The 14,736-nt window shown below is 39.9% G+C and overlaps 1 protein-coding gene across 4 annotated transcripts in view; it reads left to right on the forward strand.

Annotated features, from left to right (window-relative positions):
- Positions 1-14,736, forward strand: part of ATP13A3 (ATPase 13A3) — a 91,962-nt gene that overhangs the window by 324 nt on the left and 76,902 nt on the right. For all 4 annotated transcript variants that reach the window (XM_032298211.1, XM_032298217.1, XM_032298216.1 and 1 more), the window contains exon 2: positions 547-590. The gene's annotated coding sequence lies outside the window, so the exon portion shown is untranslated. The remainder of the gene's footprint in view (positions 1-546; positions 591-14,736) is intronic.

The raw sequence follows: 14,736 nt of genomic DNA on the forward strand, positions 1-14,736 counted from the left end.
ACGCGGTGGTTGCGAAGGCCTGGGGGTGAACGCGCTGCCGGTGGGGGGAAGCGTGGGGGCCGGGAGCGGGGTGATTGGTAGTCAGCCCTTTCAGAAAGTCCTGTGGGAGGTGGCGGTCCTGTGGGCAGAAGGGGTAGGGGGCTGGCAGGGCCCTTGGTGGGTCTTTGGGGGACCCTAGCTCGTCCTCAGCCGTGGAGTATGGAGCTCCTTGCCGTCTCCGCATTTTACAGATAAAGTAAGTGAGTCCCACGGAGGAAAAGTGACTTCTGACTTGCCTAAGGCCTCCCACGCGGACTCTGTGGCAGTGGGGACTAGAAAAGCCCAGGGCCCTTTTTCCTGGCAGTGCTTTCGTGGCCACTCTATGGCCTGCCTTTCCGTTCCTTTCACAAAGTCAGGTACTGGTGGAAATGTGACCTCTGGCTGTTTTGGGGACGTGAGGGGTAGGGATGAAGGGGAGGGCCTCAGGTTGGGATTGGCAGTAACTCAGTAGGGGGCTTCCGTTTGGAAAGCTTTGTGACAGGTGTTTCTTGTTTCCTCTTCCCATAGATCTGACAGAAACATCCTTGAATCTTGGTGTTTGGACATAGGAGGTATGAATCACTCACACAACTAACTGTTTTTAATCATCAGTGTCTTAGAGCTATATTTAGTGGTTATATTAGGCAAAATGAATGCGAATGGAGTTGTACACATAGAAACAGACTTGTGTTTCTCTACACGAATCTAACTAAATGAGCAGAACATACCTGAGTATGTCATAGCTATTTTAGATGTATGAGACAGGAAGTTAGAATTTAAAAAATCCAAGAAATGCGGGGACTTTAAAGATTATTGCAAAATCAGTCCTTCTAAAAGTTTCATTGCTAAAATGAAAGTGTTTCGATTTGATTCCTTTGAAGGGTGAGTACATAATGAACAGTGCTGTGTCTTTGGTTAGAACTTTTTACCAATGCACGCATATTAATTTTGTTTCCCTGGGATTTATGTGGCATTCTTTTCTCTAGAGGTTTATTGCTTTGCTGAATAGACTAGAGTTGTGCCTAAAAATCAGTGTGTGTGGGCATCTGATCCTGGTTTACAACCCGTCTTTAAGGCAAATCAGTGCCTGGAAGTTATTGGAAATAGTAAACTTATCATTAATGATTGTTGTAGAAGATAACTTTTGCTACTGTCTTTGATTTGCATTATCCTACCATTTGATCAGGCAGAGTGAAATATTTAAGTGAGATTTTTGAGCCTTGTTAGAACGGCAATGCGTGGTTTTGGTAAGGGGATTGGTATGAAAAATGACAGTATTTGGTTGGTTTCATTTTAGTTTTATTTTTGTTTTTTTGAGACGGATTTTCGACCCAGGCTGGAGTGCAATGGCGCGATCTTGGCTCACCGCAACCTCCGCCTCCTGGGTTCAAGCAATTCTCCTGCCTCAGCCTCCTGAGTAGCTGGGACTACAGGCGTGCACCACCATGCCCAGCTGATTTTTGTATTTTTAGTAGAGACGGGATTTCACCATATTGACTAGGATGGTCTCAATCTCTTGATCTCGTGATCCACCCGCCTCTGCCTCCCAAAGTGCTGGGATTATAGGCGTGAGCCACCGCACCCGGCCTTGGTGCAGTGGCGCCAACTCACTACAACCTCTGCCTCCCAGGTTCAAGCGATTCTCCTGCCTCAGCCTCCCAAGTAGCTGGGATTACAGGCATGTGCCACCAGGCCCAGTTAACTTTTTATATTTTTTGTAGAGACAGGGTTTTGCTATGTTGGCCAGGCTGGTCTCACACTTCTGACCTCAGGTGATCCTCCCGCCTAGGCCTCCCAAAGTGCCGGGATTATAGGTGTGAGCCACGGAGCCTGGCAGTTGCTTTAATTTAAAAGTGGTACAGTTATAATTAAATTCAAAATAGTAAGTAGTGGTTGATTTTGAAAATAAAATTGATAAGCTTTAGGCTGATGTAGTGTTCAGATTATGTTGTAGGAGGGCCATTTCTCCTTCCTCCTCTCCCCTCCTCCTTTTCTTTTCCTCCCTTCATTTTCTGTTTTTTTCTCCCTTTTCTTTCCTCCTTTCCTTCCTTCTGACAGGGTCTTATTCTCCTACCCAGGCTTAAGTGCAGTGGAGCAATCCTGGGTCATTGCAGACGCCACCTCTCAGGCTCAAGTGATCCCCCTGCCAGCCTCCCAAGTAGCTGGGACTACAAGCGCAAGCCACTATGCCCAACTAGTTTTTAAAAATTTTGTGTAGAGACGGGGTCTTACTTTGTTGCCCAGGCTGGTCTTGAACTCTTAGCCTCAAGTGATTCTGCTCTCTTTGCCTCCTAAAGTGCAGGAATTATAGGTGTGAGCCACTGCTCCTGCTTTAGGGTATGTTTCTTTATACAGGTCACCTAAGTAAGCTTTTTAGGGGACCTCTGATAATTAAACTTCTGATTTACAACTGGTTTGAGATAGGATAAATTCCTACATAGGTAGGAAACTAGTTTCATGGAATTCAGTGCAAAGCTCTACACCTGAAGGTCTAAATGGTATCTTATGAGTTTTCTGCTTATCAGATACTAGAGCTAAAATCCTTCTGTTGGTTTAGTTAGATCTTAATAGTTACCTCATTTAGGCAATATTAGTTTCCTATCTATGTCATATTTCAAGTGTGGATTCTTATGTGGATAAGGAATGTGTATTGGCAACTATAGCATGTTGTAGTGGAAAGACCATGGACTTGGGAATCAGACCAGAGTTTGATTTCTGATTTTCGTAACTAGCAGTTCAAGTTTGACCAATGCTAATAGTTACTGAGTGAGTTCACTATATAGTAGGCTCTGAATTAAACACATTACATGAATTATTTCACTTAAACCCCATTTTAAAGATGAGGAAACCGAGGTTCAGAGACGTTCAGTTGTCAAGTCACATGCAGCCAACCTCATAAACCCAGAAATAGAAACCTCTGTGTTAAGCACAGTAACATAGAGCTAGGATTCTGACGGTCTTCGAAGTCACTTGTACGGTTTAACTTCTTTGATCTCTTTTTTTTTTTTTTTTTTTGAGACGGAGTTTCACTCATGTTACCCAGGCTGGAGTGCAATGGCGCGACCTCGGCTCACTGCAACCTCCGCCTCCTGGGTTCAGGCAATTCTCCTGCCTCACCCTCCTGAGTAGCTGGGACTACAGGCACGCGCCACCATGCCCAGCTAATTTTTTGTAGTTTTAGTAGAGACGGGATTTCACCATGTTGACCAGGATGGTCTTGATCTCTTGACCTTGTGATCCACCCGCCTTGGCCTCCCAAAGTGCTGGGATTACAGGCTTGAGCCACCACGCCGGGCTCTTTGATCTCTTTTTATTAAGAAAGAAGAATACTAATAACTGAAAGTGTTGAGGATTAGCTGAGACCATATTTAAAGAAAGGAGTACTCTTCCTGGCACATAATGGTTTCTTCTTCCATTCCATATACTGAATCAAGCCACGCTTGCCTAACATGGTGGTTTTGTAACTACTGTGAATGTGAGGTTTTAGAATATGAATATACTTTATTCCTAAGATACACAGTAATCTTAGGAGAGATGCAGTAGGTCCTATTACTGTAGACATACAGCCGAGTCAGTGGTCAAACTCAGAATGAGCAGTGATGGGGACACCCTACGGAACTTTGTCATTATTCTGTCTTTTTTTCTTAGTCTGAGTGATGGTGGAAATAAGAACTTTATGCTTATGAATGACAACGAAGTGGTTTATAATTTTGAAAATCTTGACAAAAATAGGATTTCAAAATGAGCTGAATAATGTGGTTTATCCAGTCAGTTCTGTTTGCCGTATATTTGGTGACCTAAACTAAGTACCAAGTGAGAGACCTTATATTTGAATAGATGATTAATGAAATAGGAGTTGGCAGCTAATCGCCTATCAAAGAAAACTGTTAAAACAGTTCACAGTTGTGAGCTAAAAGAAGGTGATCCAGTGTCTGACGTCTTTTAAGATGACATATCTGATGTATGAGCAGAATCTTAGTGGTGGAATGTATTCCGAATGTATTCTGAATATGCCATATCTCATCTGCATCCAAGAGGTAGCCGGTGGGATTTATTTTAGTCTTGGTTTTGGAACATAGTTTTTGGGATAATGAAGGTAATTAGCTTATGGAGAGAGTAAATCTGTAGTCACCAAAACCATGTTGAGTTTTTTGTTTTTTGTTTTTTTTTTTTTTTTGAGGTAGGGTCTTGCTCTGTCTCCTAGGTTGGAGTGCAGTGGTGCTGTTATGGCTCACTCTAGCCTTGACCTCCTGGGCTCAAGCAATCCTCTCACCTCAGCCTCTAGAACAGGTGGGACCACAGGTGTGTGCCATCACACCCAGCCAATTTTTTTTTTTTTTTTGTAGAGGTGGATTTTTACCATGTTGCCCAGGCTGGTCTCAAACTCCTGAACTCAAGTAATCCATCTGCTTGGCCTCCCAAAGTGTTAGGATTACAGACATCAATCACTGCACTCCGTCCTTTTTTCTTTTTTTTTTTTTTTTCCTAGAGAAAGAGTCTCGCTCTGTCACTCAGGCTGGAGTGTGGTGGCACGATCATGGCTCACTGCAGCCTCAACTTCCTGGACTCAGGCAACCCTCCTGCCGCAGCAACCAGGGTAGCTGGGACAGTCGATGTGTGCCATCATGTCTGGTTAATTTTTAAAATTTTTTTGTAGAGATGAGTATTTCAGTTTGTTGCCCAGGTTGTCTCGGAACTCCTGGCCTCAAGCAATCCTCCTGCTTCAGCCTCCCAAAGTGTTGGAATTACAGACATGAGTCACCTTGCCCAGCCAAAACAATGTTCATTCTAATTAACCGCTTAAGTTCGGATAGCATTCTAGAAGCAAGGAAATTGTTAGATCCTTTTTTGAGTTTTGTTGATTATCATATTTTAAGAGTATAAAAATAAGAGGTTCAGAATTCTGGCACATAATCTTAATTAAGATTTAGGCTTAAAAAAATGAAAAAGTCCTGGGCTTATTTAATAGGAGAAAAGTAGTTATTTATAAGGTAGAAGAATATCCTGAAGTTTAATGAGTTATCACTAGTTAACTAGTGATTGTAAAATTAGGAGTTAAAATCATTTGTGTTAGGAGGTTGTGCACAGTGACTTGCTCACAACTGTAATCCCAGTGCTTTGGGAGACTAAGGCAGGAGGATGGCTTGATGCCAGCCTGAGTGACAAAGTGAGACCTTGTCTTAAAACAGAACCAAAAGTAATTTGTATTAATAAAGTTAAAAATAGAGGTAAAATGAGATGACATGAGTAAATAGTAATCGGAAAAAATGATTACTGTTACGATAGTTTAAAAAATGACTATGATAATCAGTAAGAAGGGAGAAAACTGGAATAAAGGAGAAAACTGTCCAAATAAATGTCTGACACTGAGGAAAGTTGTTTTAGGATGGGGATTGCTAAAAAGTTTCCATAGAATGAGCCTCTAGAGGGAACTATGCCAATACCACGTCCGTTAACATCTTAGACCCACAGTGCCATATTGGAGCCTTTGCTAGAGTCTGAGATGGTGAAACGTTAACTTGAATAGTAAACTTCAAGACTGCAAAATTAATCTGTGAATCAGAATTTTGTCTTTTTTGTTGACTTTTGTTTGCCCAGGCTGGAGTGCAGTGGCGCGATCTTGACTCAAACTGCAACCTCCGCCTCCTAGGTTCAAGTGATTCTCCTGCCTCACTCAGCCTCCCGAGTAGCTGGGATTACAGGCATGCACTACCATGCCTGGCTAATTTTGTATTTTTAGTAGAGACGGGGTTTCTCCATGTTGATCAGGTTGGTCTTGAACTCCTGACCTCAAGTGATTCACCCACCTCGGCCTCCCAAAGTGCTGGGATTACAGGTGTGAGCCACCGTGCCTGGCCTCTTTTGTTGACTCTTACACTTACTCCCTGTGGATCTTGGTTTTAATTGATCAATTGACACTCAGAGACTAGTTAAGAAATTAAATTTCCAGAAAAAGTGAGTTAACTATGTAAAGCAGAATTTCCTAATTACATGGTCTGGAAATTGCTGATGTCTATAGAATCTCTCTCAAATTTTAAATAAAAATACTTTATTTAAATGTTGGGTGGTGAGGTGAAAGATGGTTGTAGCTCATGAGAGCAAGCTGGTTTGATTACTTAGGTTTTCTTCTTTTCTTCACAAAGGAGTTGAACACTGGAATAAAGACATGTGAAAATGGAAAGTAATGCGGAGGGATCATAGATTATTTAGATTAGTTTCTTGTTACAGAAGAGGAAACTGAAGTAAGTGACAGCATCAAGGATCTGGGGTTAGAACCCGTGGCTTTCTCTTGCTGAGATATTCCTTTCAACCTTACTTTGATTTTGTACTCTGTAGTAACGGCACATCTCAAAACTCTTGCATTTTTTTTTCTAGTGAGAGCCAACTTTTAAGAGTTGCCTTTGCTTGCTCGACAAACTTCTTAAAACAAACTATTTTTACTTTGTTTAAAATGAGTCATGGAATTGTTCCCACATATGTATCTAAGGGTGGCTTCTTTACAGCATCACTATTGCTCTTTTTTTTTTCATTTGTGAAATAGGATGAAATATATATTAGTTATTAATTTATTTTGATGTAAAAAGTGTTTTGGTTCCTGATTTTTTTCTGATTGATCTAAAGAGCTGAATAAAGTGAAATCACCTTTTATATGGTACCTTTGGGCCTAAATTCTCAGGGAAAAATCCTGTGTAGTCAAAATTACCCTTGGAAAAAGTCTTTTAAAAAGGTACCTGTTTGAAAACTTGTAGGAAACTGACATTCTGTTTTTCAATTCCAGAGGCCAGTTTTTCCTGTCGTTTTAGAGAGGTTACTTTTTTGGTGAGCTAGAATCCTACTCAGCTATGCGAGATGTGTTTTGACATGTGAATGGGTCTTTAGATTGACTGAGGATAGCAGATTTATAGTCTTCATTTCATGCTCACTTTGGGACAGGGTTGTAAAGAAAGGCATACTGTTCGTCATTATTTAAATTATTGTTCTCTGTTTGCTTCTCCCCAGAGTATAAGTAGTTGAATTGGTTTAATTAAATGCATATATGATGTGACTACACAATGTGAATGTGGAGAAAGAACTTAGGTATTTATGAGCATCTGCTATCTCCCTAAGGTTATGCCACAAAAAGATCTAGCATAATTAAAAGGCTAGGTAATAAAGTTGAGAATATTAGAAGATTGTTGGTACTTGCTGTCATTCTAAGGGGAAACTCAACTGCTTTGGGTGTTTTTTGTTTTTTTAAAGAATAAGTGTATTCCTTACTACTAGCAAAATTGCATTGTTTTAAAAGAGCTATATAAATTATTAATGAATTCCATGAAATTTAAAGTATCTCAACTTAAATATTACTCTGGTGATAGCACAGTGAGAAAACATGAGTATGTAAAAACATGGTGGCTAAAAATTTAACAGTCATATGTCCTGGGAAAGGGCATGGTGTATTGGATTAAAATGTGGGCTTCAGAGCCATATGCAGGTGTTTTTGAATTACAGCTGTGTCACATACCAGTGTTATGATCTGAGTTAAGTAAGCCACTGAACCTCTTTGAGATTTCTTTATTTGCCAGATAGAGGCGATGAAGGGTACCTTAGAGAATTGTAAGGATGAGTCTGAGTGAAGGGTAACTTATTATTTGTTAGCTTAGTAACATCGAAGATATTGAAAACAAGTCAGATGTGTGTGTGGAGGTGTGGTTAATAATTGCTTTTTGTTATTTTGTTAACTGAAACAGCAGACAGTAATGTTATATTCAGACCTTTTAAGTTGAAAACACACCATGATTTTATATCTTTAGTAGCAACATCCTCAAAAGCTCACAACGTTAACCTCATATACATTGAATGTACATTTTAGTTTTTCTCTTTGTGTCTCTGGTGTGTTTGCAGTCTGCTTTCTTTCTCATCTTCTATGTTACTATTACCCAATGTTTCTATCCCTGGCCACATTGTAAAATTTAAAACTATCTGTAATTATGTTTATTTTGTAGTACTTTATATGCCTTATTTTCATTTAAAAATTCTGATTAGTCAAATATTTCTACTTTTTTTTTTTTTTAAGATGACTTTGAATTATATTTCAATTTTGTGACCTTTAAATTGATTTCTGTAAACGTGGAATTCTAACCACTGGTTCCATATAGACCAAAGATTTTTCATCCTTCTCTAGATCATGCCTTAGTTTCTTCAGCCATCAGTTTTTTAAGCTCATTTACAATTTTCATCTGTAGTTGCCTTGTTCCTCCTTTTTTAATGTTTATTTTTCTTATTTTCCTAAGCATAAAAGATAGAAACCTATTTAATGCTAATTATAATAAGTAGATTAGTATACTAAGTAAAATGTAAAGTACTATAGGCAAATGACTTAATTTTGTCTGTAGCACTTATTCGAAAGACTAGACTAACCTAGCAAACTCTTAGTTGAAGTATTTAATGGGCCTTTTTGTTATGAAAATGTATTTTTCATAATTGTCAGCACCGCCTTAAGAGTTAGTTGAAGAATAATTTTAAGCTAGCCCATGGTTTTCTGTTCAGTGTTTGGTGAAAAGAACAGAATAAACTCCTTAATTTAGTCAGATTCAGAAGCATCTTAAAGAGTACACCCACCCCCAGTCCTTTCTCAACTCTGGTGCGGCCCATAGTGAATCACTGTTCTTCATTTTCCCTTAACGGTTGTGGCAATTATTAGTTACGCACTGTAGGGCGTGAGAGTTGTGATTTTATAGGTAGCAAGGAAGGGTGCTAGGTTAGGGCCTCTTGATTATGCCCTTAGGACTGCACTGGTACATCTAACTCTTTGAGAGTGTTTTCGTTCCTGTATGTGCCAAACACAGTGCTAGATGCTGGGGATACGTCTATGAATGCATCCGAGTTTGGCTCTCTTACACATAAACAGTCCAGCCGGTAAACATTGTGCTGTCGAATTGCACAAGTCCAGAGGCTACCATTCACGTTGTGTTCTTCAGGAATGTGGCTCCTTGGCCTGGCCTAGGATCTCTGTCAATTGATGAAAGTTCAGAATCTCCATCACCTACAAGATAATCTATATTGTTTATCATGTCTAACAAGAGCCTTCACCATAATCCGATCCTGTTCCATCTTTCTAAACCTCCATTTGTAATTATTCCTCAAAGGCCATCACCCTGTGCACCAGCCAGTTTAAATAATTTGTGTTCCTGACATTTTTTAGGATCATTCACTGTAATGCTTCTGCATGTGGTAGGTCCCCGCTTGGGTTTCGTCCCTCTATTTTTTCCCTAATATTTTCCCTCTTGCTGCTTGTTTGCTTGATCAGCTTTACATTCTTCAGGTCTTAGATCAAGGGATAGTTCTTTTCTGAAGTCTTTTCTCTTCTTGGCTTTCCTCTCTTTCTCCCTGCTACCATGGCTCACCATTTTGTTTGATGTTTGTTTAGCTTACTTATTTGTGTAGCTTACTAGATATGGTTCCTTGAGGTTACACGTTTAATCTTGTAATCTCCAGCATTTAGCCCGCAAGTTGGCACATGGTAGGCAATACCATTCTAACAAATGACTTTTTATGAAATCAAAAGTGTCAATAAACCGGAATGATTATTACTAGAATGCTAATTTAATATTTACAGATTTATTTGAAATATTAGGATACTTGGCAACATTTTGGTTTTCTGATTTAATTTACCTTTTTCTAGTCAAGCAGTAGTTTGGGGTTAGATTTTGGGGAACTGCTTGGCTTAGAGTGAAGACACTGTTTTAAGTTTACTGGTGAACATGTTGGTGAGAACTTTCTGTCTAATGAAGAATTAACCGTAAGTGTTCTCAAACTAAAACAAATACACAGGTATTCAAGCCAAGAAGAATGGATAGATGATCTGTAGGAGCAGGATTGTGGCTCCTGCTCCAGCTCTGTCTCTGCCAGTAGCACCCATTGAGCTAACCTGTAGGAATGGATGAAGTGAAGTGGGAACACATCTGGGAAGCTCAGCCAGGAAAAGACTCCTAGACTCTTTTGGGCCAGACTTTCTGTGTGATTGAGTGTCCACTCCCCATATCCTCTTCATACTTCTTTTAAGATTTTCTTAGAGATTCATCTTAGGTTAACAGCTATGAGAAGCTGTCACTAATTTATATGTTAACTTCTGAACAGAAGGACTCGTGGTTAAGAGGAAGAGGAAGCACTGATCTGAAGAACATAATGCTGTGGTGGAGGTTGTGCAAAATTATGTGAGGCCACTAAGGGACCTGGGAAGACAGGATTTTGAGAAAGCTGGGAAAGGGGAATAGGGATGAGATGCGGGAGCATGTCTAAGACAAAATTACTTCGTTGTAAAATTTTGCCCAGAAAAAGAAGAGGGATTCCTCCCCCTCTTCACCCAGTCTTGCCCTGTCTCCTTTATTCAGCTGTACTGCTGGATGCTTGCCTGGTTCCCAGCCTTTGAGGTTTTTAGTCTGTCAGTTCAACATACTGTTGGACAAGTGCTCTGATACCTGCAGTTGGGAGAAGGGTGGGGGCAGTCCTCTGCTAGGAGGTGCAAGGGTCAAACAAAGCTTAGTAGGCTGAGCTGGCCCTGGAAGAGCAAGCAGGAGCTCTTCAGCCAGACTAAGTCAGAGAAGGGCATTCTTGGCAGAAGGAATATTCTATAAAAAGAAGTGGAGTCAGGAAGCAGTAGGGCTCTCTGAAGAACTGCAGGTTGTGTTGTTCTAAGTGAATGACTTGTAAGGCTTGTAAAGGGTGAAAGATAACCATTGATGAATGGCAGATGGTGTTGACAACTAGACAGGGCCAGAGTCTGTAGGATCTTACATGTCTTGCAATAAGTTTTGACTTTGACCTTGAAACCCAGTTGGGGCTCCCTTCCACCCCAGTTCCTCATGGCAGGGAAATACATAATGTTGTGCGTTGCAAGACTTCAAAACCTTGCTAGTGAGAGGCCTGTTTAATATTGTTTAACCTGTTCAACTTAATTTTTTTGAAAAAATAATTTACTTTGAAGGTACTCTTTTACCAGTTTGGGAATTGCTACTGCAGACAATAGGAAGCTACTGAAATTTTAGGCAGAGAGAGAAATGATTGTATCTGGTGGCATACAGACTTGAATGAGGGAGACTAGGGCTCAGGACCTAAATCAAGGCAAAGCCAGTGGAGATAGGCATGGTGAAGTGGATTCTAGATGGGTAGCAGTGATAAGATTAGTGGCCAGTTGGATATAGAAAGTGTGGGATGGGAAAAGTTGAAGGGTGATTTCTAAATTCCTGGCATGGCTTTTTAGGCAAATCTTACTCATTAAAGGAGTAGGGGGAATTAGTGGTGGCTGGATGGGGGCACAGATTTTTTTGGAAGAAAGATAAAATGAGCATATTGAAGTTTAGCTGTCTGCAAACATGTAGTTGAATCTGTGGGTCTGAAGCACATGAGAGATCAGTGCTGAAAATGTGACTTGGTAGTTGCCATCATAGATGGTCCAGTAGTGCCACCCTTGATGAGATTGTTACAAAGAGAAGAGCCCGAGGAATATTAATAATTAAGAAGTGGGCAGAGGAAATGGAGGCTTGGTAACCTGGCTACCTGCCCAGCAACCCAGGCTAGTGTAATGTGAACTGCAGCTCAGGAGAGTTGTAGAAGGCAAAATGGGCATTTGTGGGCTGTCTTAGGAACCTACACACTATTTTCCTTATGAAAAATGTATTTCAAGTATGTTTGGAGCAAGAGCTGGTTTTTAAATAAATTTTGTCCCTGGAAAGATGTCATTCCTTAATTTGTTGACAAGGCTTTTTGATGTAAAGTCACCCCATGCTTGACTTTCTGGGGAAAATGAAAAATGCTAATCTTGGTTAAGTGGAAATTATTTTTTCCTGGTGTTGAAAGGCAGGAAAACCAGGAAAACTGGTAAGTAGAGTAGATAATGCCTGTAAAAGTGTTTTTTAAACTAAACATCGGTACAGATGTCAGTTACTATTGTGGTTCTTATAGCACCTAACTAAATACATTGATTGTGTTTTGTGTGTGTGCGCGTTTTTTTTTTCTTTATTATTTTTTAATCTTGGATAGTGGCTTACAGGATGATCATAGGAGGTTTGAAAGTTAACATTTCTGTGAAGGTTGTACCATGAATAAGGCGATTAACTTCTTTTTTTTTTTTTTTTTTTTTTTTTTAAGAAGATTAAATGCCAATTCATTTAGTTCCCAGACGAGGTTCCATGGTCCTGGGGGAAAGGGCCAGGGAAGTAGCCGGTGATTAACTTCTTTAGTAGCAACTTGTATGACTGTATTTTTGAAATATTTGTTGAATGTAGGTGTCATGGGCTTTGTATTGTCCGTGCTGAGTCGGCATGGGTAGGTTTCAGATTATACAAAGGAGTAAAATAGAAAAACCCAAATTCATGTAACTTCACGTTGACCCAAGTACCTATGAGTTATAGTTACTGATTTGCAAGATTGTACTTTTTGTACAGAATACTTCCCTAGTGAGTTTGTGCTGCTTTGTGGTTAGTTTCAAATCATAATCTGGAAGAGTGAAATATGAATCATTCCATAGTGTAGATCATGAGTAAAACTAATTTTGCTCTGTTTCAAATTGTACAGTAATTCTGAAGTGAACCATACAGAAGTAATGAAAAAAAAATAATTTGTAGGTTTGCTATTAATAAGAAAAAAAAGCCGGGCGCGGTGGCTCAAGCCTGTAATCCCAGCACTGTGGGAGGCCGAGGCGGGTGGATCACGAGGTCAAGAGATCGAGACCATCCTGGTCAACATGGTGAAACCCCGTCTCTACTAAAAATACAAAAAATTAGCTGGGCATGGTGGCGCGTGCCTGTAATCCCAGTGACTCAGGAGGCTGAGGCAGGAGAATTGCCTGAACCCGGGAGGCGGAGGTTGCGGTGAGCTGAGATCGTGCCATTGCACTCCAGCCTGGGTAAAAAGAGGGAAACTCCGTCTCAAAAAAAAAAAAAAAGAAAAAAAAAAACATTTTTGAGGTTTACGTGTATCTCCTTAACATACCGAAGACTTGGAAGTATAACTTCTGGGAAATTCTCTTCCCTTCTTTTTTTGTTCTCTACCCTTCTCTAGTCCTGTACCACCTCCCCTTTTTCTCATCCTCCCTTTTCCTCTCCACTGCACTGCTCTGCTTCAGTATCTTTCTATGCAAAATGTTACTTTTTGTTTTATTATGCAACTACAGTGTAATCTTTTTGAATACTTCAATCTGTAATTTAAACTCATCATAGTCTTACCAACAGCCATTACTTAGCTGAAATGGCCACAGTATGAGCAGTGAGTCCAATTTTAAGCATGTGCGTGCAGTGAGTACTGCATCACAGCAGTTACTTGCTGACAGCAACTGTAAGGCTTCATCTAAGCTACATTTTGATTTTAGCTGTGGTAAAAGGAGAATTCGCGAATGTTTAAATTTCAGAGACCATCTTTAAATCGATGACTGAAATGTCAGTTGATAGCATTACAGTTTAAAATGAATAGTCATTAATTTGCATGATAATGGAAGACATTCATTTACATATCACTCAGCGAAAACCTTTACCTTACCTCTGAACTTAAAAGTATAATTTTTAGTTTGGGGAAATTAGGCTCATTTATCCGTTTGGTTTGTTTATACAAGCTGTTATTGAAACTCTTGATTTGTCAATTCCTATTATATTGGATGCCCATGCCACACAATTTCTTTTTTGCTTATTTTAAAACACTCTTATTTTCAGCTGCTTGGGAGGCCAAGGTGGGAGGCTCCCTTGAGCCCAGTTGTTCGAGACCAGCCTGGGCAAGATGAAAAGACCTCATCTTTAAGTGGGGAATGGGAGAATTAGTCAGGTGTGGTGGCTCAGACCTGTAGTCCCTTCCTGCTCAAGGGAGCATCCTTTGAGCTCAGGAGTGGAGGTTGTGGTCAGCTGCGATGGTGCCACTGTCTTCCAGCTTGGGCGACAGAGTGAGACCCCATCTCTTAAACCCAAAAAAACTCTTTTATTCTAATGAGGTGTTTTTACTTTTAAATACTCACTATCACCCCCAAAGGAAACAAAGCACAAAACTTTTATACTCTACTTTGTAAGTCTAAAGATGCAGAGGAATTTGAAGAAACTCTTAATGGTAGCCTCTGCCTTGCAGTACCAGATGATGTTGTTTGGTGTGTATCTCATACCTTTCTCTTTGCTCTTTTAAAAACACGTATCCACAAGTTACTTGGTTGCTACAAAAATAGTGTATTGGACATATTCCCTTTTTCCTGTCTATATATTGTGTAGATCTTGGTCTCTACACATAGCTTTAACTCATTCATCTATTCTTCTATTGATGGACATTCAGGTAGGTTCCAGGTGTTTTTTTTCCCCCCTCTCTTGCAAACAGTGCTGCAGTATACATGTTTTGTACCTATGTACTTATATATATATAAAACATTTGTCATAGATTTAAAAAACAGGGATTGTTGGATCAAAGTATATGTGTTTTAAATTTAAATATCTTCTGAGATCAGAAGAGATGGGCATGTTTAGGGTAGTGTGGCTGTAGATGAAATTTGAAAATCTTGTTAATTGATTTTTTAAACAGGTAGTACAGATTGACTCCTAAGACCAATATATAAGATTGCTCCTTGCCGTTTTTTTTTCTGCCAGTTTAATGGGCAAATAATGTCTTACCACATAATTTTATACTTTAAATACATACTCTTGTTCTCCAATAGGTTCATGTGCTCTTTGTTACTGTTATCTCCCCTGCTTCACAACTTTGTAAGATTCCTGA

This window comes from Sapajus apella, unplaced genomic scaffold (genome assembly GCF_009761245.1).
Source record: "Sapajus apella isolate SASKATOON/1434 unplaced genomic scaffold, GSC_monkey_1.0 scaffold38, whole genome shotgun sequence".
Lineage (NCBI taxonomy): Eukaryota > Metazoa > Chordata > Mammalia > Primates > Cebidae > Sapajus > Sapajus apella.